The following is a 17,818-nucleotide window of genomic DNA, read 5'->3' on the forward strand; positions in this document are numbered from 1 at the left end:
TCAGTACGTGGAGGGGTGTGCACACGTACTGTTCCACCATGTTAGTAAAATGTTGCCTCCTGCTAACACGTTCCGTATCAGGTGGTGGTGCAGTTAGCTGTGGCGTGGTGACAAAACTTTTCCACATCTCTGCCATGCTAACCCTGCCCTCAGAGGAGCTGGCCGTGACACAGCTGCGTTGGCGACCTCTTGCTCCTCCTCTGCCTTCGCCTTGGGCTTCCACTTGTTCTTCTGTGACATTTGGAAATGCTCTCAGTAGCGTCTCTACCAATGTGCGCTTGTACTCGCGCATCTTCCTATCACGCTCCAGTGCAGGAAGTAAGGTGGGCACATTGTCTTTGTACTGTGGATCCAGCAGGGTGGCAACCCAGTAGTCCGCACACGTTAAAATGTGGGCAACTCTGCTGTCATTGCGCAGGCACTGCAGCATGTAGTCGCTCATGTGTGCCAGGCTGCCCAGAGGTAAGGACAAGCTGTCCTCTGTGGGAGGCGTATCGTCATCATCCTGCGTTTCCCCCCAGCCACGCACCAGTGATGGGCCCGAGCTGCATTGGGTGCCACCCCGCTGTGAACATGCTTCATCCTCATCCTCCTCCACCTCCTCCTCATCCTCGTCCTCCTCGTCCTCCAGTAGTGGGCTCTGGCTGGCCACATTTGTACCTGGCCTCTGCTGTTGCAAAAAACCTCCCTCTGAGTCACTTCTAAGAGACTGGCCTGAAAGTGCTAAAAATGACCCCTCTTCCTCCTCCTCCTCCTGGGCCACCTCCTCTTCCATCATCGCCCTAAGTGTTTTCTCAAGGAGACATAGAAGTGGTATTGTAACGCTGTGGAGTACTCGAAACAGCGCAACAGGGCACACAGGTCTCGCATGGAGGCCCAGTCATTGGTGGTGAAGTGGTGCTGTTCCGCAGTGCGACTGACCCGTGCGTGCTGCAGCTGAAACTCCACTATGGCCTGCTGCTGCTCGCACAGTCTGTCCAGCATGTGCAAGGTGGAGTTCCACCTGGTGGGCTCGTCGCATATGAGGCGGTGAGAAGGAAGGCCGAAGTTATGCTGTAACGCAGACAGGCGAGCAGCGGCAGGATGTGAACGCCGGAAGCGCGCACAGACGGCCCGCACTTTATACAGCAGCTCTGACATGTCGGGATAGTTGTGAATGAACTTCTGCACCACCAAATTCAGCACATGCGCCAGGCAAGGGATGTGCGTCAAACCGGCTAGTCCCAGAGCTGCAACGAGATTTTGCCCATTATCGCACACCACCAGGCCGGGCTTTTGCCCACTGCTCCCTTTTTTGCTACGCTGTTGGCTCGGTCTCACCACTGCCTCTTCCTCCGAACTATGAAAGTCAGTGGCACGACCTTCATTCCATGTGGGGTCTAGGACCTCAACGTCCCCTGCATCGTCTTCCACCTAGTCTTCCTCCCTGACCTCCTGTTCAGTCTGCACACTGCAGAAAGACGCAGCAGTTGGCACCTGTGTTTCGTCATCATCAGAAATGTGCTGAGGTGGTATTCCCATGTCCTCATCATCAGGAAACATAAGTGGTTGTGCGTCAGTGCATTCTTTGTCTTCCACCGCTGGGGAAGGGCTAGGTGGATGCCCTTGGGAAACCCTGCCAGCACAGTCTTCAAACAGCATAAGAGACTGCTGCATAACTTGAGGCTCAGACAGTTTCCCTGATATGCATGGGGGTGATGTGACAGACTGATGGGCTTGGTTTTCAGGCGCCATCTGTGAACGTGCTGGATCCACTGTCGGCCACCCAATTGACTAATGCCTGTACCTGCTCAGGCCTTACCATCCTTAGAACGGCATTGGGCCCCACCAAATATTGCTGTAAATTCTGGCGGCTACTGGGACCTGAGGTAGTTGGTTCACTACGACATGTGGCTGTGGCAGAACAGCCACGTCCTCTCCCAGCACCAGAGGGTCCACTAACACCACCACGACCATGTCCGCGTCCGCGCCCCTTACTAGATGTTTTCCTCATTGTTACTGTTCACCACAATAAGAAAAAAATTATTTGGCCCAATATATTGAATTCAAATTCAGGCCTTTTTTTACAGACACCTAACACTATCTGGCTATCTATTTAGGTACCGTATTACACTAATACAGGCACAGCAGTAATGTCAGATTTAGCTGAATATAAATTGTAGGCCTAGTATTTAGGCCCTGGATGACAGGTATACGTTTACGGACAGAATTAAACTTGGAAATGCACGGTAGCGTGTGAAGTTATTGAGGATGACACTATCCGCACCTTCAATCTAATATACCCTTTTATGGATCGATTTAAACTTGGCCTGATACAGCAGAAACCACTGATTTAGGGAATTGCTAAGTTGGGAATTGTATTCAACCCAGAACATAAACTGTGCTTTGGCGGACACTAAATGAATTGACCAGTCTCAGCAATAAACACAGATTTAGCTGAATATAAATTTTAGGCCTATTATTTAGGCGCTGGTTGACAGGTATACGTTTACGGACAGAATTAAACTTGGAAATGCACGGTAGCGTGTGAAGTTATTGAGGATGACACTATCCGCACCTTCAATCTAATATACCCTTTTATGGATCAATTTAAACTTGGCCTGATACATCAGAAAAAAAATATTTAGGGGATTGCTAAGTTGGGAATTGTATTCAACCCAGAACAAAAACTGTGCTTTGGCGGACACTAAATGAATTGACCAGCCTCAGCAATAAACACAGATTTAGCTGAATATAAATTGTAGGCCTATTATTTAGGCGCTGGATGACAGGTATACGTTTACGGACAGAATTAGACTTGGAAATGCACGGTAGCGTGTGAAGTTATTGAGAATGACCCTATCCGCACCTTCAATCTAATATACCCTTTTATGGATCGATTTAAAGTAGGCCTGATACAGCAGAAACCACTGATTTAGGGAATTGCTAAGTTGGGAATTGTATTTCAACCCAGAACAAAAACTGTGCTTTGGCGGACACTAAATGAATTGACCAGCCACAGCAATAACCACAGATTTAGCTGAATTTAATTAAATTTTAGGCCTATTATTTAGGCGCTGGGTGACAGGTATACGTTTACGGACAGAATTAAACTTGGAAATGCACGGTAGCGTGTGAAGTTATTGAGGATGACACTATCCGCACCTTAAATCTAATATATCCTTTTATGGATCGATTTAAACTTGGCCTGATACAGCAGAAACCACTGATTTAGGGAATTGCTAACTTGGGAATTGTATTTCAACCCAGAACAAAAATATATCCTTTGCCAGACAGCAGACAGTATTACAATTGGCTAGCCACAGCTGAAACACCAGATTTAGGGTACTGCTATTTTGGCAATTGTATTTCACCCCTCAATAAAATAGCAAGCACATCCAAGCCCCTGATGTAGCTCAATAAAATAGCAAGCACATCCAAGCCCCTGATGTAGGATATAGCAAAAAAATAACCACACTATTGATGGTTAAATGGACTTGGTGGCAGCTTGTGCTGGCGCACCACAAGACACAAAATGGCCGCCGATCACCCAAGAAAAAAGTGACATAAAAACGCTCTGGGCAGCCTAAAAACAGTGAGCAATTAAATAGCAGCAGTTCAATGATCCACAGCTGTAGATCGATCACTGAATTAAGTGTTTTTGCTGAGTTAATCACTGCCTAATCTAGCCCTAACAGCAGCTGCAACCTCTCCCTACACTGATCAAAGCAGAGTGACGTGCGGCGCTACGTGACTCCAGCTTAAATAGAGGCTGGGTCACATGCTGCACTGGCCAATCACAGCCTTGCCAATAGTAGGCATGGCTGTGATGGCCTCTTGGGGCAAGTAGTATGACGCTTGTTGATGGGCTGCTTTGCAGCCTTTCAAAAAGCGCCAAGAAAGCGACCAACACCGAACCCGAACCCGGACTTTTACGAAAATGGTCGGGTTCAGGTCCGTGTCACGGACACCCCAAAATTCGGTACGAACCCGAACTTTACAGTTCGGGTTCGCTCATCCCTAACTGCTATTATTTCAGTCCAAAAAGTATTATTTTTTTAAATGTGCACCACTGTTACACCAGATATGAGTTGCACTGGTGTGACACTGTACCCTTGCAGGCCCTGAAACGCACACTTGTGAAGGAAAATGACTGATATTATTTCACAGTCAAAAAAGTTTTTTTTTTTTTTAAATGCAAGCTATTGTGACATCAATTATGAGTGGTGGCACTGGGCACGTGGGCACAATATACGCTGTTAGCCTGACACACACACTGGCAGCCGCAGGCAGGCAACTGCAATTAGATTACACAGAAAAAGAAAAAAAAAGCAGACTGATGTTCTAGCCCTAAAAAGGGCTTTTTGGGGTGCTGTCCTTACAGCAGCGATCAGATGAGTCTTTCAGGACTGTAGTGGACACTGAATACACTAGCCTAGCTATCGATTTCCCTATTAAATCAGCAGCAGCACTGTCCTTCCTCTCACTAAGAATGCAGCTTCCGAATTAATCTAAAATGGATGCTGTCCAGGAGGTGGGAGGGTCTGGGAGGGAGGGTCTGCTGCTGATTGGCTGGAATGTGTCTGCTGACTGTGAGGTAGAGGGTCAAAGTTTACACAATGATGATGAATAGGGGGCGGACCGAACATCGCATATGTTCACCCGCCGCAGCGAACGCGAACAACCTATGTTCGCCGGGAACTATTCGCCGGCGAACTATTCAGGACATCTCTAGGTCTCAATAGTTCATAATGTACAGTAGGTTAACACTAGTAGGAAATACCTTAAGTGGTTGTGTGGCGTTTTACTATTGATGACCTATCCTCTGTGTAGATGATCAATTTCTTTTTTTGGGTTGAAAAACACCTGTCAACACCGCTGTTCAGCTGTATGACGAGACAACACGTGCACAACGCACATGCCGTCTCCCGTCTCTCTTCCTGTGTGGCACTTTTTTCTGGATCAAATTACAGATATCTGCAATCAGTGCAGGAAAAGAGAAGGGAGATGGCACCTGCGCACTGCACGCATTTTCTCCTCATACAGCTGATGGGTATGGTTCTTTGTGTTCCTATGTTTGGGTACATACATGCTAATTTGTGTATGTTGATTTATGTTGTTTTGTGTTTGTAACCCTTCAGTAGTGTTGATCACGAATATTCGAATTTCGAATTTTTATCGCGAATATAGGCACTTCGAAAATTCGCGAAGATTTCGAATATAGTGATATATATTCGTAATTTCGAATATTCGATATTTTTTTTTATATTCTATTTTTCTTTTTTTAAATCAGTACACATGATCCCTCCCTGTTCTAGCTTGTGGGCCAATAAGAAGGCTGCAATATACTTGACTTTAGGAGTAGTGTTGTTTGCGAATTTTGCTCTATATTCTTTTTTTTTTTGAATATTCGCTATATTGCTATATATTCTTGTTTTAGCAATATAGCGAATATTAAAAAAAAAAAAAAGAATATAGAGCAATTTAGCTAATATGGTGCTATAATCTTTTTTTTTATAGTTGTAATTTTTTTTCCAATCTGAACTTCAGATGAGAAAAAAAATACAACTATTAGACAAAGAAGATTATAGCACTATATTAGCTAAATTGCTCTATATTCGTTTTTTCAAATATTCGCTATATTGCTATATATTCTTGTTTTAGAATATTACGAATATTCGAAGTTATAGCAATATAGCGAATATTCGAAAAAAAACGAATATAGAGCAATTTAGCTAATATAGTGCTATAATATTCTTTGTCAAAAAGCTGAAAAATTCGCAATAAAAATTCGAAAATTCGAATACGAAAATTTGCATATTACACGATCATTACCTTGCCGATTTTTGGAGTAAAAAAAATCGTAGAATATAACGAATATTCGAATTAGACCCCTGCCGCTCTTCACTACCCTTCAGTACTGTAATTGCCATTTCCATATTTTTCATGTTGGGATACAAACCACAAAATGGATTTAATCAGGTTGTAATAAAAGGCCAAATACAGTCGTGGCCAAAAGTTTTGAGAATTACATAAATATTGGAAATTGGAAAAGTTGCTGCTTAAGTTTTTAGAATAGCAATTTGAATATACTCCAGAATGTTTTGAAGAGTGATCAGATGAATTGCATAGTCCTTCTTTGCCATGAAAATTAACTTAATCTCAAAAAAACCTTTCCACTGCATTTCATTGCTGTCATTAAAGGACCTGCTGAGATCATTTCAGTAATCGTCTTGTTAACTCAGGTGACAATGTTGACGAGCACAAGGCTGGAGATCATTATGTCAGGCTGATTGGGTTAAAATGGCAGACTTGACATGTTAAAAGGAGGGTGATGCTTGAAATCATTGTTCTTCCATTGTTAACCATGGTGACCTGCAAAGAAACGCATGCAGCCATCATTGCGTTGCATAAAAATGGCTTCACAGGCAAGGATATTGTGGCTACTAAGATTGCACCTCAATCAACAATTTATAGGATCATCAAGAACTTCAAGGAAAGAGGTTCAATTCTTGTTAAGAAGGCTTCAGGGCATCCAAGAAAGTCCAGCAAGAGCCAGGATCGTCTCCTAAAGAGGATTCAGCTGCGGGATCGGAGTGTCACCAGTGCAGAGCTTGCTCAGGAATGGCAGCAGGCATGTGTGAGCGCATCTGCACGCACAGTGAGGCGAAGACTTTTGGAAGATGGCCTGGTGTCAAGAAGGGCAGCAAAGAAGCCACTTCTCTCCAAAAAAAACATCAGGGACAGATTGATCTTCTGCAGAAAGTATGGTGAATGGACTGCTGAGGACTGGGGCAAAGACATATTCTCCAATGAAGCCTTTTTCCGATTGTTTTGGGCATCTGGAAAAAGGCTTGTCCGAAGAAGAAAAGGTGAGCGCTACCATCAGTCCTGTGTCATGCCAACAGTAAAGCATCCTGAGACCATTCATGTGTGGGGTTGCTTTACATCCAAGGGAGTGGGCTCACTCACAATTTTGCCCAAAAACACAGCCATGAATAAAGAATGGTACCAAAACACCCTCCAACAGCAACTTCTTCCAACAATCCAACAACAGTTTGGTGAAGAACAATGCATTTTCCAGCACGATGGAGCACCGTGCCATAAGGCAAAAGTGATAACTAAGTGGCTCGGGGACCAAAACGTTGACATTTTGGGTCCATGGCCTGGAAACTCCCCAGATCTTAATCCCATTGAGAACTTGTGGTCAATCCTCAAGAGGCGGGTGGACAAACAAAAACCCACTAATTCTGACAAACTCCAAGAAGTGATTATGAAAGAATGGGTTGCTATCAGTCAGGAATTGGCCCAGAAGTTGATTGAGAGCATGCCCAGTCGAATTGCAGATTTCCTAAAAAAAAGGGCCAACACTGCAAATACTGACTCTTTGCATAAATGTCATGTAATTGTCGATAAAAGCCTTTGAAACGTATGAAGTGCGTGTAATTATATTTCACTACATCACAGAAAGAACTGAAACAAAGATCTAAAAGCAGTTTAGCAGCAAACTTTGTGAAAACTAATATTTGTGTCATTCTCAAAACTTTTGGCCACGACTGTTTATACTCCTATTATATTGAGTATTGATGCTGCAACTGAAATCTAACTACCACCATGGCCTTGTGATGCCTGATACATGTTTTTGTTCTGTTTTTTTTTTGTTTATTATTCGACATAAGGAGGTTGGCATGGTAGAAACAGGCCAGATCCAGACGGACAGAATCTCAGCACTTGGTTAGCTCCTTGAATGTGTCTACCTGGTTTCGGGCTGGACATCTCCAAACTCCAAGCAATGTTTGAAAACCAGTTTCCCATTTAGTGTTTAGGTTCCCCCCCAAAAAAACAGCATTGAAGTTTTTTTGGTAGATGTTGTAAAATAACATCTAAAGTGGAAATACCACATTCCGAAACAATATGTCATCTATGCAGGCTCACCGTATATATTACACACAAAGCTTTTATTTGGTTAAAATCATTATGTACTACTGAAATGTTGTACTCAAATGATGTAATATATGTTTTCATGTTATTTTTCTATACAGTACTGTGGACAGTCTTGATGAACCAGAGGAGTCGGATTTTGGGGGAAGTGAGACTCCTGCTATTTTCTCCCCTGAAAGTAGTCCGGCTCCAAAACCGGCAGAGAAGACTGAACAACAGTCCGTTGAGCCGCCCACCGTTTTCCAGGGGAGCCCCGAAAGGTCACAGCAGCCTCAGCCTAGGCGTCAGCGAAATGTGCCTCACTCTTCCTCTGGGGAAGCAACTCGGGAGATGATAGACTCCCGAGTCATTGAGTTCCTTGCCCAGAGGAGGATTGAGGGCGAAGAGCAAGCGATGCTGAGGGGGATGGCACCATTACTGAGGCATCTGAATCCCAACAAGTATAGCGCGTGTGTAGCAGGACTGGCGATGGTACTAGACATGTTCGCATCCCCATACCAGGGAGACATTGTAACCCAACTCAATACACTACGCTGCCAAATCCTGTCTGCACCCTCGCAGCATGCTCCCAGCTACAGCCAACAACAACTCCATGGCCCACCTTTACCTGTGCCACGTTATCCATTCTTCTACTCATGCTGCTACTTATTCGACTGTGGCACAACAACCTGACCAGGTTAGGCCGGGAACCTCATTTCCTCCTGGTCCCTTCAGCAGGGAATTATTTGATTTATAAAAATGTGTGTACTATTGTTGTTTTCATTCATTGTTATTTATGTTTCCTTAATATTTGACAAAATTCTGTGCATTTTTTTTTATTTGGGGGGCTTGGATTTAAGTAAATTTAATTAGTAACAAATGCTATGTGTCATTTTTTTTAATCATAAACTTTAACGATAGTGGCTCCAATCAAAGATAATAACTATGGGACGGGGCTCAACAAACAATTCAACCTTTGGATGGTGAAGTAGCAATACAGATTATATAGGCCAAAGGAATCGGGGGTAGTCAAAACATCTGTTTGTACGGGGATAAATCTAACCTAATATTGGTCGACACTAAAAGGTAGTGTTGAGCGCGAATATTCGAATTGCGAATTTTTATCGCGAATATCGCAAATTCGAGAATTCGCGAAGAATAAGAATATTTGCCTCTATATTCGTTAAAACGAAATTTCGTTTCCTTTTAAGCTAATAAAATAATAGAAATATAATTTAGTAGGCCCAATGCATTTAGAACAACTCACATATTATAAATCACACACAAGCTGTAAGCAAAAGCAGCTAACAGTAGTTTGGATGAGCCAGCTAACCATTACACGAACAGAATTTTTTTACGAATTTAATGGTAGCGAATTTTCGCATACAATATAAGAAAGAGTCAAAATTATATGAGTATTGGAAAGAGCCAGCTAACCATTACACGAACAGAATTTTTTTCCGAATTTAATGGTAGCGAATTTTCGCATACAATATAAGAAAGAGTCAAAATTATATAAGTAACTGAACGCTTTTTACATGTCAAGTGAATTCTCGGCACGGTTGCTTGTCATGGAACATAACCTAGCCTTTGCCTTTGCGAAAAAAAAAACGTCTTTACAACATGCGATCCGCACACAAGCTTTAAGCATTAGCAATAAGCATAGTAATACTTGACTGATGAAATGAATCGAAATTTTTCGAAAATAGTGCTATATACGAAAATCAAGAATATAGCACTATATTCGAAAAATACGGCATAGTCGTAATATTCTAAAAGACGGAGTTAGAGCAATATTACGAATATTCTAAAAGACGAAGTTAGAGCAGTATTAAGAAATTTCGTAAAATACACATATAGATTGTAACATAGCTAATATACTGCTAAAGTAATTTTTTTAATAGTGTACATATTTTCCAAAAACTGAAGTTCAGAAGAGGCCAAAAAAATTAGATAAGAAAAAAAAAGGATTATAGCACTATATTAGCTAAATTACAATCTATGTGTATTATACGAAATTTCTTAATATTGCTCTAACTTCGTCTTTTAGAATATTCGTAATATTGCTCTAACTCCGTCTTTTAGAATATTACGAATATTCTAAAAGACGAAGTTAGAGCAGTATTAAGAAATTTCGTAAAATACACATATTAGCCTAGCCATAGTCATAGGAACGTTGCCTTATACAGGAAAAAAATTTGTACGAAAAATTTATTGGCATATTATTCGCGAAAAATAAAATAATTACGAATATTCGATTTTGACGAAAATAATGCGAATAATCATTCGAATGTTCGCGAAATATCGCGAAATCGAATATGGTACCTCCCGCTCATCACTACTAAAAGGCACAAATGTACGAACACACAAAAACTAATGGGTTGAGTGAAATATTAATACCCAAGTGGCTGCACAGCCAACCACTTGGGTATGTACATTTTCTTAACACCACTTTGAATTGAGTACAATTGAAGTATAATATTGAAGCACTCAGTGATCCGAACGCAATCGTCCGTCTTGGGCTGTGGCATCACCGTCTCTCGGAGTTGGTGCCAGATGACATGGCAAGTGTAACGCACAATCCGAGAAATGGTTGAGGTTCCCAAAAGAAACTCAAAATGCAGGGATGCAAATGAGTTCCCAGTTGCAAGGAATCTGTGGAAAAATAGAGAAAAATAAAATATAATTAAGCAGCTAAAAGAAGTTAACAAACAATACATCATTCGTCTAATGTTTGATATGAGACATACAGTATGGGTACAACTGACCGAAACACTTTCAGAAATTGGGGTGTGGGCACTACTCACACCAGCTATACTACAGCAACTGTGTTTACGCCATTTGCATGCAGAATGTATGGGCGACTTCAAGGATGATGTGAACACTCGGCATGATGATGACATTAGCCAAACAAACACAAATAGTTAACCATTTTTACATACACGACTACCTTTAATCTGGCCAGGTTATGTGTCAGTCAGTTAACCCCAAAAATATATTTGACAGTTGGGCAAACATATTATGGAAAAAGAAAGGTAACTTCTCCAAACATTAGCACATGTCTAACACCAGCCATTTCCAGAAACATGTTACTGATGACATAAGCCATGCACAATACTGTTGAATAAAAGATAAAGCTTACCTCAACGTCACAATGAGCCTTTCTTCAGGAGTAATGCTGAGCCTCATATTGGTGTCCATGAAGGTAAGGACAGTACGTAGAGACAACAGCAAGCAATTAAATGTAGACACTGACATCCGACAGAACGCCAAAAACTTCTCAGGATGCTGCCGAAGATCTTGGTAGTGGGTATGAAAGTGTCCTTTCCGGTAGCGTTGGGAAGCAATCGGATGAACCCAAAATAACCGCCTTCTAGTCATTTCCTCATCCAAAAAAAGTGACCGCTGTCCCCATCACCGAGAAACTAGCCAGTGCAGTAAAACTTCTTCCTCAGAGTCATCCGCTATGGTGAAACCAGGACGCAACAAGGAAAAAGCCAAGAATAGCAAAGCCAAGCAACCAAATGCACCTCTGTACCCTGTAAAGACTACAGAAAATGGCAACCCTAAACAAACCTCAGGTGACCAGCATATATACCTGTATTCTGGGTGTGGATATTTCAATCTCCCTTTTTTTTTTTTTTGTAACATTCCTTTTCTTTTTGCGGTCTGCAAAACAAAAGAAATACACACAGAAACACAACGGAAACAAGAACGGAAACGGATCATGGAACAACGGAACCCCATTTTGCGGACATCAAAAATAAACTATTGTGTGCATGAGGCCTTAGTGTGTTTACAGAGATAGCTGCCAGTCACTGATAATAACCTCCCTCCTGTACCTATAGATGTTTAGAGGTCTGCAGATATAAATGTAAAAGTTTTATTGAATCTTTTCTCACAAAACTATTTATCAATCTGCTCAACTCACTTTAAGAGACAAGATGGCTGTAGGCTCACTGAAAGATCATATTACATGTTGCTCGTTCAAGATCATGGAGATGTGAGGTATGAGAGGAGTGAACTGCAGTGCAAGAGAAGCAACAAAAACAGCTTGTTTAAAGGGGGTTTCTAAAACTTTTCCCACAGACCTTTCCTCTGGATATGGATATCACCTAGGACCCCCGCCAATCAGCTGTTTGAAAAGGCACCGGCTCTAGCAGTAGTGTCATGGCCTTCTCTCAGCTTTCCCTAGGCCATAGGACATCACCTTAATTGGTCACATGGCCTAGGCGCAGCTCAGCCAAGCTGCAATACCAAGCACAAACACTATCAAATGGATGACGTTGTGCTTGGTGAGCTGAGAGAAGGCCGCTGCACTACTGAGAGCAACAGTGCCTTCTCAAACAGCTGATCTGCTGGGGTCTTGGCTGTCATATCTTAAAGGGGTTATCTTATTTAGGTGTCTTTTCATCAACGCATAACGTATAAGAAACATGAGGAGATCACGGTGATCCATTGAGTGCCACAGTCTTTTTGTTGTGTACTAAGCACAGTGCTGTCCATTTTATAATGGCTGTACTTGGTGTTGCAGCTGTACCCCATTCACTTAGATGGGACTGAGCTGCTCCTAGGCCATGTGTAGGCCACTGGTGATTGTGATGTCACATAGCCAAGAAGAGGCCATGATGTTCAGTGAGTGCTGCAGCTTTTTTATGCAAAAAAAAACTATTGGGCAGAATACGGAAGAGGTGATGTCAGGGAAAAAAGGAATGAGGGTGCCCAAGTTGGGTAGACAGCCCCGGCCTATGATGCACTTAATCCTCCCTTGACAATAACATATATTTATGTTCGAAATTAATTTTATGGCTCCCTTCCTTCCTTTGCAAACAGGCAACTTAAAGGGGTTGTCTTAGATAATTAAAGATCTCAAATAACCCCCTACCATGTCTTAAAATAAAAGAAAGCCATATACTAACCCCTTACTCTGGTGCTTTTCTATGTGGTGCTCCTACAGTACTCTCACTGCTGTTGGTTATCAAAGGCCACATGTCTGGATATAGCACACAGCCGCTAATGTACACATCATAGAGGTCTATGATGTGTAGAGTGACGTGCCTGAATTTCGCACCTCATCACTGCAGCCAGTGACTGTCCTCAGCTGTAGCCCTCTGAGGACATCAATATGCTTCAGCAATAATATGCCAATAACACTGGAGAAAAGATTGAGTAGATGTTTTTTTTTAGACATTGTAAGGATTGTTAGAGATTTTTAATTACCGTATTTACAGACACACCAGACCACACATAGGGTTTTTGAGGAGAAAAATAAGAAAAAAAAAAAAAATTCATCAGACCTCAGATCAGACCCCAAATCTTCATCAGACCCCCAAATCAGACCCCAATTTTTATCAGATCCCAAATCTACATCAGGCCTCAGATCTTACCCCCAATCTTCATCAGACCTCAGACCAAATAAATAAAAGAACTTACCGCTCCTGCTCCAGATGGTGCCACCACTCAGGAGATCAGTGCACTCTTCCTGCAGCATTACACTGCGACCTCATATCGCATGGCACATTTACATGCACTTTGTCATGATGCTGTCAGGACACAGCTGCAGCACCGGTGTTGGAAGAAGACTACCAGGGAGCGGTGAGTAAAGTTAGTAAAGTCAGTAGCCACTATATTTACCGTTCCCCAATCCTACTGTATTAGTATGTGCTTCTGAAGCACTCATTAGTATTCGCATTATGAGATCCACTGCAATTCCTTCCCCCCCTAAACTTTTTAGGTTAAAAAGTGAAACTTATAGTGCGGAAAATACTGTAACTTGTTTTTAGACAATCCCTTTAAGTACAAAACTGAAAATGAACATAGGATATAAACATATACAGTAAGTAACTGACAGTACAAGTGAAACTAATATGCAAAAAGCAAGATAAGAAAAGACTTTATATTATTTGATGCCGCTTACAATTATTTGTATTTTAAGATTTTAGAATTTAAGATCATGATTACAATAATTAATCAGTCAATACATGTAAAATGTGCAAAAAAAAAAAGAAATGAAATGAAATGAAAATCCTGCATGATAACTCATTCATGAGTTACAATTCTCATGGTGAATCATTTTAATAGTAAGGATTTTCAAACCAAAGTTCAAGAGATGAAGCACAAATGTAGATCCTGGACTTCAGTAAAATCCTATATTGCTCACTTTTTCACTCCCTCATAACAATTAGATTTTCATATCCCTTTGGCACTCAAATATGTTCAAAACGTCATGACTTAATTTTATGAATGCGATATTTTACATAAAATTTATTGGAAAATGTAAAGAAACTCTGCTTCCCTTTTCAAGATGATTAATATTTTATTTTTAAGAAAAGCAAATTAAAGAGAAATCTCCAACCTAAGGTCAACAGTGCCTGTTTAAGAGAACTATCTTATTCTATTCTGTTCAGTGCAGTGTCTTTTTCAGAATATTAATGGGGGGAAAAGTGACAAGAATGACTTAGACGTACATGTCAGGAGAAAGGGTCAGCTCTTGGCAGTAGGATGTTAATTCACATCCATTAATGAAATTTATCCTCCTTACTGTCTCCTCTTTTTTTAAATAAAAAGGTCTTTTTTGAGTGAACATCATGGACTTTTCACAGGAGCTGTGAGGGCCACAGGGGCAGGCCGAGGTAAGAGACTGACAATCTTCAGGTGATTAAGGATACTCAAAGGCTAGGTAGACCTACAAAATGAATAACTATGGACCCAGAACCATGCCATAAGGCTCGATGGCTTGTGATTTGCAAGTTGATAAGACAAGAAGATTAATAATGCTGCATGATAATGGCTGCTTCCCCTCAGCTGGGGAGATGGTAATGATCTGATATTGCTGTAGGAGCAGTTCAGTGTGCTGCAAAAAGGAGGGTGCAAATTCACTCATCCCAATTGGCCCTGAGGATATAGAGATTTTGAAAAATGGGAATGCAGTTACAATTCTAATTAGATATAAAGTTTTTAATAATTTTGCTGAAATGAGGACTTCAAAGAACATATTTTGCAACATTCAGGCCCATAACTCCTGAGTGACAGTTTTGGTTAATTTGCAAGTTTTCAGATCAAACTTTGCCCCTGGCTCCATGCTGAGGGTAAAGTAAAATGTCAATTTCTTTTCTTACTGATCTTGAGCATCTTATTTAGGCAGGTGTGCTGATCCCTCCAACTCTGTAGACGTTAACTGAACAAAACTACTCATTAAAATAAATGCTTAGGTTAAAAAAGTAATACAAATAAAATCAGATGTAATAAAAAAAGAGAACTCAAAAAAATTGTAATAGTCATGATAAATGAAGGTGCATGTGAGGAAATCATATTGCATAGGTAGAATTTGATTAAAAAGTAGTGTATGGGTACATTGTCTTTGCAAGCTACCATAAGGGGAATATTTTATTTGTGGACGCCTTAAAATATTAAAGTGATTTAAGCTGTACTGGTGCATCATTTTTTACAATTTCCAAATGTGCCATTGTTTTGAAAATAATTTTCATATTTTTCAGGAGTAATAAGTTTATTGTTGTGAATTGTATTTATGAATGGAAGGTTCCAAATCTGATTTGATATTTTAAGGTTAAAATGTACTGTATGGAATAATGTGAAGCAATAACTGGTAAACATACTAAGTCAAGCAAGGAAAATGTAATGAATTCTTATAAATATATAGAGAAGATATAAAACATTTTAACTGGACATATTGTAATATTAATGTGTAATCTGCTAGGTCAATTCAAGAGACTCCTAGGTCCTGCCACCTACGAGGGCAGTGCCGCTTTGTCACCGCATTGTGCTGCACCTTTTTGTCAGAGTAGGTCCCACTCAAAGAGGCGACCTTGGCGTGGTGAGTGGGCTTATGCCTTTTGATCAAAATGTACACTAATGCCTCTTGTACAGCAAGCAGTAAGGCTGTACACTTTAATATTGCGCTGAGAAGCGAGGTCAATTAGATCTAAGCATAGCGTTGTGGATGTGCGATCCAGTTCTGTTTTTCTCCCCTTGATCAATTCAAGAGAATTTTACAGAGTATACTTAGCACAAAGCAGGTTAACCTTACTTATCAGACAAATAAACATGTGCTCAGTGACACTGTACATAAAGGTAAGCAGGCTTCCAATTGTACAAAAAGTCCCCATCATCTGCGCAAACAAATGCATCTAAATATTATACGCAATATATATATATATATATATATATATATATATATATACAGTATATATATATATATATATATATATATATATATATAAAACCAGGTACAGTGCTACATGCTATAGAACAGTACTATATATCTGCTCTTACACATAGAATAGATGGCAATATTTCTATCACATAAAAATGTTCTAAAAATCGGGACTAATTTCAACAAATTCCAATATTACATGTTAGATATGATTTAAAATTTGCCTGTAACATGCTTTAATTCTCAGTTATTCCATTGTTTAAATAATGAATAAGTAAAACGTAAAACAAAAGGGATATGAAAAATAAAAATGCTTAATCAATCTATAGTATAATGATGTCACAGCAGTGCTTATTTTATGCTTCAAAAATCATACAATTAAGCATACAAGCAGTATAATTCTCCTTTGTTTTCACTGAGCATAATAAAATAAAATACAAATATGCTGTATACAATATGTACATATATATGTGTATGCATGTATTGTGTAAAAGCGAATACATTTATGAATATTTACTTAACATGTCTATATATATATATATTAATAATAAAAATAAACATATACAAACTGGGTTCATTTATTTACTCCATAATACATGCAGTATGTTTAGAAGTATGCTATTTACAAAGCATCCTACATTTAATTTTAGTGTTTCTGTCATCCTTTGTATTTGAACTATTGCAGCTGTTTAAAATACATGAAAAAATAAATAAATATAAGCATGTTTAAAAAAATGTATGGATAAATTGGATATGTGTATTTTTTTGCTAAAGGATGAAGTGGTAGATTTGTAAACTAATAGCTAATTCATACTCATGCCTTTTCTTAGACCACTCCATAGCACAAACACAGCATATCATGTGTTATAAAAATGACCTTTTAATAAATATGCAGTAAAATGTGAAAATATTACTTCATTTCATTGCATTCTAAACAAGCTTAGACAACAAAAAATAATTATATTATCATGAAATGAAAAAATTATTTTGACAGCTTTAAAGACTTTACATTAAAAATAATTAATTAGCATTACTATAATTGGCTAAGTACAGTATTCGCTGCACAGTACAGTAAGCTCCGTGGCCAATTTGGATGCCTAAAAAATGTGAAGTCTTATACAATTTAATTAAATTTTTGTCATTTCTAGTTTGTGAAAATGAGGATAATACATCCATTTCATGACATGGCAACTAATGCACTCAGAGAAGAGAATGAGAGTATAAGCAACTGTGATCAGTATGTGTATTATACTGATTTTTAATAACTAAACCAGTCTAATCATTTAAAATATTATTATTCTGTCTGATGTAACACTGTAGAATTTATGTTATAATTATAACCTATTTTATATAGCACTGCCATTTTACTTAATTATTGCAGTCAATTTGCAAAATGACATAATATTCATGTGCATAGGTCACTATTAAACAAATTAATCACTGAAATTACTGTACCATTTACAGTTAGTGTCATCTTTGGTAAAAGTCAAGAAAACTCAAATTATACATAATAGATCTACCATGTTTAAAGCAATTAAATAGTAATGAGTTTCAAGCAAAATAGTTACTTACAAAGAAGGAAAACTTTGTTTCAACAAGTTGTAAAATACATACCAACAAAAGTAATATAACTCCTATGTTTATATAAATTGTAATCATGAAAATCAAAGTTGTGGCCACAGCAGATTGCTGCATCCCCTTATTCATAGGAGGTGTACACATCTACCCTATTTTGTGCACAGTTAT

Source organism: Bufo bufo, chromosome 1, assembly GCF_905171765.1.
Source record: "Bufo bufo chromosome 1, aBufBuf1.1, whole genome shotgun sequence".
NCBI lineage: Eukaryota > Metazoa > Chordata > Amphibia > Anura > Bufonidae > Bufo > Bufo bufo.